Source organism: Schistocerca cancellata, chromosome 5, assembly GCF_023864275.1.
Source record: "Schistocerca cancellata isolate TAMUIC-IGC-003103 chromosome 5, iqSchCanc2.1, whole genome shotgun sequence".
Taxonomy (NCBI): domain Eukaryota; kingdom Metazoa; phylum Arthropoda; class Insecta; order Orthoptera; family Acrididae; genus Schistocerca; species Schistocerca cancellata.
Window position 1 is genome coordinate 691,479,645 of NC_064630.1, and position 12,958 is coordinate 691,492,602.

Sequence of the window (12,958 nt, forward strand, 5' to 3'; positions counted from 1 at the left end):
GTCAATGATCCGTGGTATCCCGCCATTAAAAGCAGTGCGGTGCTTTGCAGCGAATTAATGCACCCCCTCCCTCCCCCCCCCACCCCCAAAGATGAGTCTGGTGTTGAATAAACAACACTTCATTTACTTTGGGGGTAAAATGGCGTGATAACGTGGAACACGTCAATCGCCGAGTGGTTTTGTAAATCCACCTTGAGTGCTATAGTGGCCCTATTGTCCGAGCTGGAGGTCGTGGGTCAGCCCAATACTGCACCTGGACATCCATACACATGTCTATGATCCGGTAAATGGAGGGTCTAGCTAAATCAAGCTCCCTAAAGATGTAGCTAATAAGCAGGCATGTATTCATGCCGAAAATAGAAAGGATCAGGCTTGTTTTGCGTGGTCAATCCGGGCTTGCGAAAGAAAGTACAAACGAACAGATCATCCTGAGCGTATGACTACATAACATGTAGGTGCTAATATTCATGGGTGTTATTACTTTGATGGTATCGATTTCCCTGTCAAGATCCAGGACATACCTAAATTAGAGGCGCAGAATATCGGAATATCAGTTCATGTTTATGGCCTGGAGAAGAAAAACAAGTCAGATAAGCAAGACAAGCATATTGTCGTCGGTCCCCTCCATTTCTCAAAATCTACATCTACATCTACATCTACATCCACATACATACTCCGCGAGCCACCCAACGGTGTGTGGCGGAGGGCACTTTACGTGCCACTGTCATTACCTCCCTTTCCTGTTCCAGTCGCGTATGGTTCGCAGAAAGAACGACTGCCGGAAAGCCTCCGTCCGCGCTCGAATCTCTCTAATTTTACATTCGTGATCTCCTCGGGAGGTATAAGTAGGGGGAAGCAATATATTCGATACCTCATCCAGAAACGCATCCTCTCGAAACCTGGACAGCAAGCTACACCGATATGCAGAGCGCCTCTCTTCCAGAGTCTGCCACTTGAGTTTGCTAAACATCTCCGTAACGCTATCACGCTTACCAAATAACCGTGTGACGAAACGCGCCGCTCTTCTTTGCATCTCCTCTATCTGCTCTGTCAACCTGACCTGGTACGGATCCCACACTGATTAGCAATACTCAAGTGTAGGTCGAACGAGTGTTTTGTAAGCCACCTCCTTTGTTGATGGACTACATTTTCTAAGGACTGTCCCAATGAATCTCAACCTGGCCCCCTCCTTACCAACAATTACTTTTATAAGATCATTCCACTTCAAGTCGCTCCGTACTCATACTCCCAGATACTTTACAGAAGTAACTGCTATCAGTGTTTGTTCCGCTATCATGTAATGATACAATAAAGGATCCTTCTTTCTATGAATTCGCAATACATTACATTTATCTATGATAAGGGTCAGTTGCCACTCCCTGCACCAAGTGCCGATCCGCTGCAGATCTTGCTGCATTTCCCTGCAATTTTCTAAAGCTGCAACTTCTCTGTATACTACAGCATCATCCGCGAAAAGCCGCATGGAAGTTCTGACACGATCCACTAGGTCATTTATATACAGGGTGTTACAAAAAAAGGTACGGCCAAACTTTCAGGAAACATTCCTCACACACAAATAAAAGAACAATGTTATGTGGACATGTGTCCGGAAACGCTTACTTTCCATGTTAGAGCTCATTTTATTACTTCGCTTCAAATCACATTAATCATGGAATGGAAACACACAGCAACACAACGTACCAGCGTGACTTCAAACACTTTGTTACAGGAAATGTTCAAAATGTCCTCCGTTAACAAGGATACATGCATCCACCCTCCGTCGCATGGAATCCCTGATGCGCTGATGCAGCCCTGGAGAATGGCGTATTGTATGACAGCCGTCCACAATACGAGCACGAAGAGTCTCTACATTTGGTACCGAGGTTGCGTAGAGAAGAGCATTCAAATGCCCCCCTAAATGAAAGTCAAGAGGGTTGAGGTCAGGAGAGCGTGGAGGCCATGGAATTGGTCCGCCTCTACCAATCCATCGGTCACCGAATCTGTTGTTGAGAAGCGTACGAACACTTGGACTGAAATGTGCAGGAGCTCCATCGTGCATGAACCACATATTGTGTCGTACTGGTAAAGGCACATGTTCTAGCAGCACAGGTAGAGTATCCCGTACGAAATCATGGCGGTGAATCGAGGAAGTACAGTACATACTGACGAAACTGAAATGAGCTCTAACATGGAAATTAAGCTTTTCCGGTTACATGTACACATAACATATTTTCTTTATTTGCGTGTGAGAAATGTTTCCTGAAAGTTTGGCCGTACCTTTTTGTAACACCCTGTGTATTGTGAAAAGCAATGGTCCCATAACACTCCCCAGTGGCACGGTGATTGTGAGTTGCTTGTAAACATGCAGCTCTTTTCTGCAGGTGATAATTGTTAAATGTTCAAATGTGTGTGAATTTCTACGGGATCAAACTGCTAAGGTCATCGGTCCCTAGACTTACACACTACTTAAACTAACTTAATCTAAAGACAGCACACACACCAGTGTCCGAGAGAGGACTCGAACCTCCGGCGGAAGGGGCCGCGTAATTAGTGACACGGTGCCTCTAGCCGCGTGGCCACTCTGCGCAGCTGGTAATTATCACTTTGTTTGGATGACAGACATGTCCCGACTCCTATTCTCTCAACTGAATAACGACAGCTGTAAACAGCACATTTGCTTAAGGTGCCTGAATTATTTCTCCTCAGACAAGTTACTAGCGGCACATCTAGTAGACTGTGCTTCCAAGGACCCGGTATGTGTTATTATGCCTACTGAAGAAAACAAATTCATGAAGTTGCAGAATGCTCACCACCAGGAGCGATGCCTGTTTGTAGTGGATGCCGACTTTGAATGCTTCCTCGCTCCCGTGACCCACTGTGAAGGTCATTCTACAGTCTCACACACGACATTTACAGAAGAACACATACGATATGCGACAGCGTACCAAAATGTATCATCCTATGATTCCAGTCTTAACCAGTACAAATCTTATGTTGGGGATAATCCTGCTGTTTGGCTGTTTGCACGGGAGGTTGATAAGCTTTACAGCGGCAACGTTCCCATGACCAAATCGAAGGAGAATGAAGATTTGCAAAATAACTTGGTTGATTGTCATATGTGTCGGCTGCTGTTAGACAGAAAAGGGGAAACTCCTCTTAGGGACCACAGTCATCTTATGGGGAAGTTCTGTGGCACAGCTCATAACCCGTGCTATTTGAAGTACCAGCTACTAAGACACACACCCGTTTTGTTTCACAATTTAAGCGGGTATGACGCTGAGTTTGTAGTTGAACACTTGGCTGATTTCGGCTTGGAGAACAGTCATGTTAGCGTCCTACATGAGAGCGCCAAGAAATACATTTCATTCTCCAAACGAATGACGCTCCGCTTCCTTCATACGCTACGTTTTATGTAGGTGCCACTCAAGAAACTCGTTGAAAGTCTACCTCGGGAGGATATGCATATCACTCGAGGTGCATTTCCCGACGTGGAAATGTTTCAACTTGTGACTAGGAAGGGGGTTTTCCCATATGAATATGTGGATAGTATGGCGAAACTCAACAAAACCAGGCTACCCGACATAACTGCATTCTCCAGCAACCTTACAGGTTAGCGTGTCCTTGTTGTTCCACTATTCACCATTGCCTCCAAATTTTACTGTTGACATTGCACACGCTGGCAGATGACGATAACCGGGCATTCGCCATGCCCACACCCTGCTATCGGGTCGCCACATTGTGTGCCGTGATTCGTCACCCCACACAAAGTTTTTCCACTGTTCAATAATCCAATATTTACGCTCCTTTCACCAAGCGAGTCGTCGTTTGGCACTTACCGGCGTGATGTGTGGCTTATGAGCAGCCGCTCGACCGTGAAATCTAAGTTCTCTCACCTCCCGCCTAACTGACATAGTAGTTGCAGTGGATCCTAATGCAGATTGGAATTCCTGTGTGATGGTCTGGATAGGTGTCTGCTTATTACACATTATGACCCTTTTCAATTGTCAGCGGTCTCTATCAGTCAACAGACGAGGTCGGCCTGTACTCTTTTGTGCTGTTCGTGTCCATTCACGTTTCCACTTCACTATCACTTGGGAAACAGTGGACTTAGGGATGTTTAGGAATGTGGAAATTCCGCGTATGACACAAGTGACACCCAATCACCTGACCACGTTCGTAGGCTATGAGTTCCGCGGAGCGCCCCATTCTGCTCTCTCACGATGTCTAATGACTACTAAAGTCGCTGATACGGAGTACCTGGCAGTTGGTGGCAACACAATGCACCTAATATGAAAAACGTGTTTGGAGTTGTCCGGATACTTTTGATCACATAGTGTGTGTCGAAAACACTGACAAGGAGAAGGGACATGACGACGGAACATCTGTTAGGACATCAGGGAGTGACTGCCATGACACTAGATGGAGCTGTAGAGGGCAAAAACTGTAGAGGAATACAGAGGCAGGGATACATCCAGGGATACGCCCGTTAAACCGGCTGAGCAGAACAGGTGATTAGGATTGTGGAAAGGGCCAAATAACGTTGGGGTCAGTTTTACCTTAAAATTGTAATTTAAAGTAATTTAATGACACATTTACAACCAAAGAGGTACATAGCCGTACTTTTACAACCACGAATTTCAAACTCCATATCTTTCACTGCTGAAGGCCTCCAAACAAGAAATCTTAAAAATCAACAAGGTAAATTTCAAGTGACTGAAAACACGCAGTTACAATTGCAAATAAAATAATTAAAATATATGTATATGACAGCTAGGCTGCCTCAAGGCAACGTTGGATAGAAAAACATAAACAAGATGAAATACAAACGGCTGAAGGCCCACAGTAAAATTTTCAAGACTTTAAAACAAATTACGATAACCGCAATGTTTAACCTTGAAAGGTAATTTTAAGAATAAGGTTCCAAGGCTGAAGGCCCAGAATTAATTTTCCAAAATTTGTTAAAATAATATAACCATAAGCCTTAAGTTTTAAGTAGCTGAAACCGGACTAAAGGAAACACCCAACGGCAATAAACTTTCAGTAAATATCCACTTGCCGGGATTCAAACTTACATACATAAAACACATTAAACCAAGAACTACTTTCTTTAATCATTGGCTATGATAGATTATAAACGGACAATTAACGTCGGTAAGAAAGACAATAAAGACAACAGCACTCAGAAACCGCCAGGGGGTCGGTCTGCCCTCGTTCACTTGGGTGAGACAGGTGGTGAGCCCAACTACACTTTATCCGTCGGAACCCAACCAAGGGACAGCCACGGACCGACCGACAAACGACTTGCTTGCCGCCAATCAGTACATATGAATTCAAACACAAAATGTTACGGACGTGATTATCCACAATCAAATATGTATATGTATTAATCTGTCAAAACTACACATCATGTTGGACAGCGACAACAGGTGAGGAAAGGACAAAATGGTTCAAATGGCTCTGAGCACTATGGGACTTAACGTCTGAGGTCATCAGTCCCGTAGAACTTAGAACTACTTAAACCTAACTAATCTAAGGACATCACACACATCCATGCCCGAAGCAGGATTCGAACCTGCGACAGTAGCGGTCGCGCGGTTCCAGACTGACGCGTCTAGAACCACTCGGCCACTCCAGCCGGCGAGGAAAGGACACTGCCTGAAATTAGGTTAGTGGCCAGGGCAGGTAACCGGAACACTAACGACCACAAGGTAAAAAATTCCGCTTGTGCACTTGGAGTGTAGTCAACCAATATAGTTAATTCCACCGCATGGCGGCTAAATTTCAGCAATACAAACACTCAGTGTTGCTTACAGGAAAACCTCCCCAACAGGGAACCACCGAAACGAACCACACAACATGAATGGACGTGGCTTGGGTACTTGAAACCACAACTCAACATTGACGTCCTGGGTCGGTGAACCACGAAGCTCGTAGCGATCGGACAGCTCCACACACTCTCCGACACTGCACAGGGACCGCCAGCGGACCCAGCCGACTGCACAGCGCGGAGATAACTTCCCTGGTCGGCAGCAACCGACCGACTGCTCTCAGAATGCCGACAACATCTAAAATAGTCGTCACTGGAAATAACGCCAACTACACACACAACCTGTCAAACACTTGCACGAAGATACCCAACAGTAACTAAGCACGCACAAAGACAAATCGGGAGTCGATGGACACACACACAACCGACTCATGAACGATCGGCGAGCCAAAATGCATCGTCCAGTAGGACGACCGACCGACGATCCACCGAGACCGTGGCGCGGCTCAAATGATGCGTGGCGGCAATGGTAGGGCGAGCCATGTTGACGCAGACCTCACAGCTCCAACCCGACTGCACTAGTGCCGCACTGCAACTCCCCGACTGGCAGATCCAGACTGCGCTACAACTGCGTTCCAGCTGACTTGCAGCCTGAACTCGTGACCCAAACTCCCCTACGACAGACAACGACCGGGAAGTAATAGCAGTCGAGAAAAGATACTATGAGAGCGGTTATATCGAAACGCGCTGCTAGAGCCGGTCACGGACGGGCAAAGCAGCAACTCAGTGACAGTAGTAATTTAAATTAACACAGTGAGGTGGAAGTACGTTAAAAACAGGGTGTAAAATACGTGATGCCAGGAACACGAGCCATGCACACCTGATCCCACAAGTACTTGAGGACGTAGTGCCACTCTGTGATGAAGAGGCTGGCACAGGAGAGGAATTCGTGGCGGGCCAGGTAAAACCATTCAAAAGACTGATGACTCAAAAAAAGAAAAGAATAGATGCATCATAGTTCAGTATTTTTGCAGAGGACATCCAACGACTTCTAGAGACCATGCCACGTTGACTTGCTGGATAACGCATGCCAAAAGGAGTCCATTACTAAATTAGGACCTATCTCATGATTTTTGTTATCTCAGTGTATTACTTCTTTGCTAGTAACTCTGTTCGGAAAACATTCTGTGGACAGTATCCACATCTGCCACCGAACGTACCTACACAAATATATCGTTGGACGACACATATTTCAGGAGATGTAACATCATGAATATTAAGGAGCGCGAAAAACTGCTGCATAATGCATGAAGTTAGTATAAATTTATTCTTTACTACTAAGACATTCCTATAGACATGTCAGCTTAACCAAATCTCTGGCACCTGGCAGCGGTTTTCGTGGCTGTCAGCTGTGAAGCTCAAACTACTGTAGGCGAAAACAGCAGCCATCTAATAGAGCTACGAAGAGACGTTTATATAGAGACGTTTACAAAATCGCGTTGTAGACACGCTAAGCGACTGGGTCCAAGCGTAGAGGTGTATAATGTTCCTTGATTTGGATACTGTGTGATGTTGATGCATTAAGTTGTTCTGAAAGTGGTGGTGATATTCAAGATAATAGAAGCGGGTTAAAAGCTGTGAGCTATTGGGGAAGTTATCCTTGAATTACTGAGCAACTGTTTCACCAGGTATCCAGTCTAGTTTACCAAACTGGCAACCAGACTAACATTAATTATAATCTTTTAATACCCACCTTACGACAACTGGTGATATATATATATATATATATATATATATATATATATATATATATATATATATATATATATATATATATTTGGACATTTATTTTAACATTGATCATTGTTCCATTAAAATTTCAGCATATTAAACTTGATTCATAACTAAACTGGTGCCTTATTCAGGATTGTGAAAATGTGGGTTTGTAATCTAACGAAACACATCAAATATGGAGCCAAGATTGGGAGACTGCATGCAACACTGCATTCATAAAATAACACACGAAGAACGTTGAAATATATGCAAGAGGAAATTAACCACAACTAACCGATTCAATTTTCACCCAAAGAAGTTACAGTCATAGCACAATCCTGTCTGTCATGAAATTACCACGCAATGCTATACTAAATTCATACTGTGAAATCTTCTCGAAAAGAATAGCTGAGGGCTACTTTGATGATTACAGATTACAACACACGCTTCACGTGGTCAACTTGGTTTACACAAAGAATGTAACTTCACAATAATTTTGATAATTAAAATAAATTATATCGAAATGCAGTTTACAAACGAAAAACCTCGAACTGTTTACTTTCGTAATACTATTAACCTGATGGGTCAAACAGTTATATAAGCACGTGGTACTGGCCTCATAAAGTACACCCTACGTGGGTTGAACATAAAGAAAAGTTGCTATATTGAAAAATATTGTCAAGACGAGACGTTATAATCTCACGCACATTCGCATTTAAGACTGATGATCTTATTTAGAGCTATGGATCATCAACACGTGGTTACACTTTGCTCACAAATTAGTGACAAAGCAACTACTGGAAGAAATTCTGATCTTCACACTCGAATTACACTGATTTGCAATTTAAGATAACATAAGATATTTTAGATCTAAACGTGAAACAAAGGCGATTAAATTTTCAATTAGGCTGAAGAAATCCATTGTCCTACGGACTTAGCAGATATGTGCTTAGCCGGAGATCTTACCACTTCAGATGCTCGCTGCAGACAGACTGGCGTGGGCCCATACTGAGTGTGCCTCACAGATACAATCGGAAGTGACCACAGAGGCAGCTTCCTATACCAACATGACAAGGGATGGACAGGACCATACCAAGAATAAAAACCTCTTTGCTTTTAGAAAGCGTAGCTACCTGCGTTGGTCCTACTGTTCTCTAGCAGACAGGCTTGTCTGCCACCATCAAGCATGCAACTAGAAATACATTTGCTCATGCATCCTTTGACACAGAAGGGAAGGGGGATGACAGCATCTTGTACACTATATAAAAGAAAGCGGATGTAGGTTCCATACGAGACTGTATGACTTGAATTACGTATAAACTGTGTTTTAAAGTGTAGTAGTGTGACAGATCGCTCTTGTTTATGTGTAAAAGTAGCACGTTCTACTGCTCAGTCTCCTCCCAGATAGAGTCAGAAACACCACAGTAAATTTAGAAGTGGAATGTATGGTGTAAATGACAACAGATTCAAGAAATTAACACGAAAGGAATCCAACAGAGACCTTTCAACTGTACTTATACGTTTCTGCATTATCCATTTTAATTTGTACGACTGTTTCAGAGTTTCAGAGGTCTTTTCACGAATACACGGAAATGAAATATTTTCTACATGCAATATTTTTTGTTTCCGTTTCTAAAAAAAAATTGGCAGAATGATTACCCAGGTATTTCCGGGTTTGTCGGCTAGTTACAAATAAAGCGGTTTAAAAGCAAGTTTGTGCACCGTACGGGACTGCAGAATGCTAATTACTTCGCTTTTACGAGAGCCTTGTCTACTTATTTACAAGCTATTACGCCGATTTTAACCGGATCAAACGTAACAACGCTTCCGTCGGTGTGCTGATGACGGACAGGTGGACAATCTGCGCGTATGACGTCAACACGCGCTGAATTGTGCATGCAGTGTCGCCGTGCAGGTCCGCACAGGTTGCCAATAGCCTGCGGTCTGGGCCCACAGCAGCGGCCTAGGCCGAAGCACGCGCTCTCTCGCAGCCGCCGCTCGGTCACACAGCATTGTTCTCGTGTGCTGTCGTACTGTGGACTGTACCCGAGTAATCGCCTCGGGACATCCATTGTTGAGAGATACCGGTTAATTTCCACGGTCTATGCTTTCTTGCAGGCAACGTGATTAAACAAAACTGTCCGTGCTACAAGAGAGGTACACAATTTGCATTCGAATGGGGACAGCTGCACAGCTGTGTATCCTACATCCCTTTGTTCTTTTGGATGCCTTGAGCACACTACCCAGTGTCGTGGAGCAAAACAAAAACTTTTCAGTTCCGCTATTTCACGAGGTGCGTCGTTTTAATTTTCAAACACGTCGAACTTCCTAATCAGCTGATGTGAAACAGTGGGCATTTGGCCCTCAGATGAGGGTAGACGAATTCCATATTTGTGGATGAAAAGAACAAAACTGTAATATCATGTGCTGGTTACGAACCAGATTTTAGTTCCTTAGACTCTCAAATTACAACAATGCCCAGAAAATTGTGTGCCAGAAAACTGAATCTTCAAGTCAAAGTGTTTTGTCACAGCATTTCCTCTGCGAACGCCTCACTGCAGCTTATTTATTGTCATGTGTCAGATATGTTACAACTATAAAAACAAAAGATAGTAAACGCCGATTACTTCTAGCACCCGTGATTCATGGAATTAGCTCAGAACTGTTGACCTGCAGAAAATAAAATTTCATCTCTATCCTTTACTAATAATGCTGCATGTTCCGGACTATTACTCTCTTTCTTTAGATATACTTCAAACAGAACTGCATCTCTGAAAAAATCCGAAAATTAAATCAAAAATGGTTCAAATGACTCTGAACACTATAGGACTTAACATCTGAGGTTATCAGTCCCCTAGAACTTCGAACTACTTAAACCTAACTAACCTAAGGACATCATACACATCCGTGTCCCAGGCAGGACTCGAACCTGAGACCGTACAGGTCACGCGGTTCCAGACAGAGGAGCCTAGGACCGCTTGGCCACAGCGGCCGGAAAAATTAAATCATCTGAAATGAAACTTTTAACTGTAAAATCTTTCTTCATAAACCGTAAGTCACATCCACGAGCATAGTTGCAGCCACATGGCAAAACTGAAGCTATGAGCCACAGATTTTTATTGAGGCACGACACCAGTCAAGAAGAATGAACTATGGAAGTTAACAATCTCAGTAACCTAGATAATGAAACAAGATGAATAATCGCAAGTAATTTCAAGACTCTTTTTTTGAGTCATCCGCCTTCTGACTGGTTTGATGCAGCCCACCATGCATCTCATAGTAACGCTTACAACCTACTTCCTCAACTATTTGCTGGATGTATTCCAGTCTCTGTCTTCCTCTGCAGTTTTTGCCCTCGACATTACTTATTAAAATAGCACGTCTAAAGAACATCAAGTCGACGTTACGTAATAACCTTCGACATGAAAACGGAACAGCCCCATCCGTATATTCGAACTTAGCCTGTCGTCTATAGCAGATGCCGTGGTTGTGCAGACAATACACAATCCTGTGTGTCCTGGTCCTTCATTTCTGCTAGAATCTGATTCAAATGGTTCCAATGGCTCTGAGCACTATGGGACTCAACATCTTAGGTCATAAGTCCCCTAGAACTTAGAACTACTTAAACCTAACTAACCTAAGGACATCACACACACCCATGCCCGAGGCAGGATTCGAACCTGCGACCGTAGCAGTCCCGCGGCTCCGGACTGCAGCGCCAGAACCGCTAGACCACCGCGGCCGGCTAGAATCTGATTAAGAGCTAGTTGTGTTGCTGGAAAAAAAGTAAATGTAAGTATAAACGAACTTATTAATAACAATGTTATTATTAATAACTGATGGACAAATACTTACTTTCAAATATAATAGTCTTCTTCTGCTTTTTATTCTGGACAGTTGCAGTGGCTGCTCCCTACTGATAGCACTTTATCCTTTGAATGTGATGTAGAGACTTTGAACGAAAGGTAATTGCATGTTAAGAATGCAGACGAGAGGAACTTTAATCGAACTGCCCAAGAGCTTCATAATACATTTGGGTGAGAGCATAGCTAAGCTGGGGAATGAAGGGGGCAGGGAGAAGGGGTGGGAGGGGGAGGGATTGGAGGGGATGCGCGGTGTGCGCTTGAATATAACAATTTCAACTGCATCAGCTATAACCTGACACATGGTGACAAAAAGTACTAAAATACCTTCCATGTACTGACTAGTGGAAGAGATTTTGCGTTCACTAGAGAAAGGTTTATGTAACTTACACCACCGGCGTCTCCGAGGTCGGTAGGTGGCTGACCCTCCCTATTCTGTATGAAGAGATTGCATTCATTTACTACATCAAGCAGTGGTTGCCCTCTGTCGTCAGTTCTGAGTTCCACAAGGGGGATTTTGCGTTGATATTAGTTAAAATAAGCAGCCTTTTTCCTTCTGAGTGTCGTGCAATGTCTTTTATTTTGTCTAAGAAAGGTTCTCTATCATATGAGTACTGAGCGTAAATAGACGACATGAGCCATACAGACTGTCCGTCTGTTATTTCTGCTGTGGCAATGTGTTCAGAGCAAAACTGGGTGATCTGTGTTACTTTGAGGTTTTTATTAACTACTATTATGGCAGCTTTCAGGTTTGGTGCTCCTGCTATTGTGATGTAATGTGAGGGGAGCCTGAAATTTTCCCACCTCACAGAAAAGGATCCTGAACGTAGGCGATGTCTGCTTTTGTTACTTCTAAGAGCCTACCCAGTTCCTTGTTTACTGCGCATGCGCGGCCGTTATGTAGCATGATCAATTTGAAATTCTTATCAGTTCTGAGCGAGACTTCAGCCGTGACTGACGTATATGTCTTTCCTGGTTCGCATTTCTAACTCAGTTCTGAAATGGAAGCTGGAACCGAGTGAGGTCGGATTGCACGTAGTGACCAGCGTTCCTATATCCATACGTGGAAAGAACGAAGCAGAAAATTATAATTTTTTTAAAAAAATGAAATTCCTCCAGCTACATTTAAGATTGTTTATTTACTTCGCTACTAGCTCCGACGTTGCGTCAACGCCATCTTCAGGCCCGTACACTTTGATGAAATCAGCTCAGTCTAGCAGTCCGCGGTGAGACCAACACGTGCTCTACACGGACGGCCGGCAGTAGCCTTCGTCCAGTTTAAATATGGGTGTACGAAGAGAAAAATATAACTCTTTGACATAAGTTTGTGGGAATAGAGTAGTGGACCGTTGGACAGTGGTCTGTTCGTTTCCATGAAGCTCGGGTAAGAACTGAGGATAACCCAACAACTGGAAGGCTGGCAACTGCAACAGACTACACCTGTCAGGTTATTGTTAATGAGACTGTGAAAGTAGCGCGACGAATAACACATGAGGAAATTGCATGTGAGACCAGAATCTTTCTCATTTCAGTTTACAAAGTCATAACTGGAAAC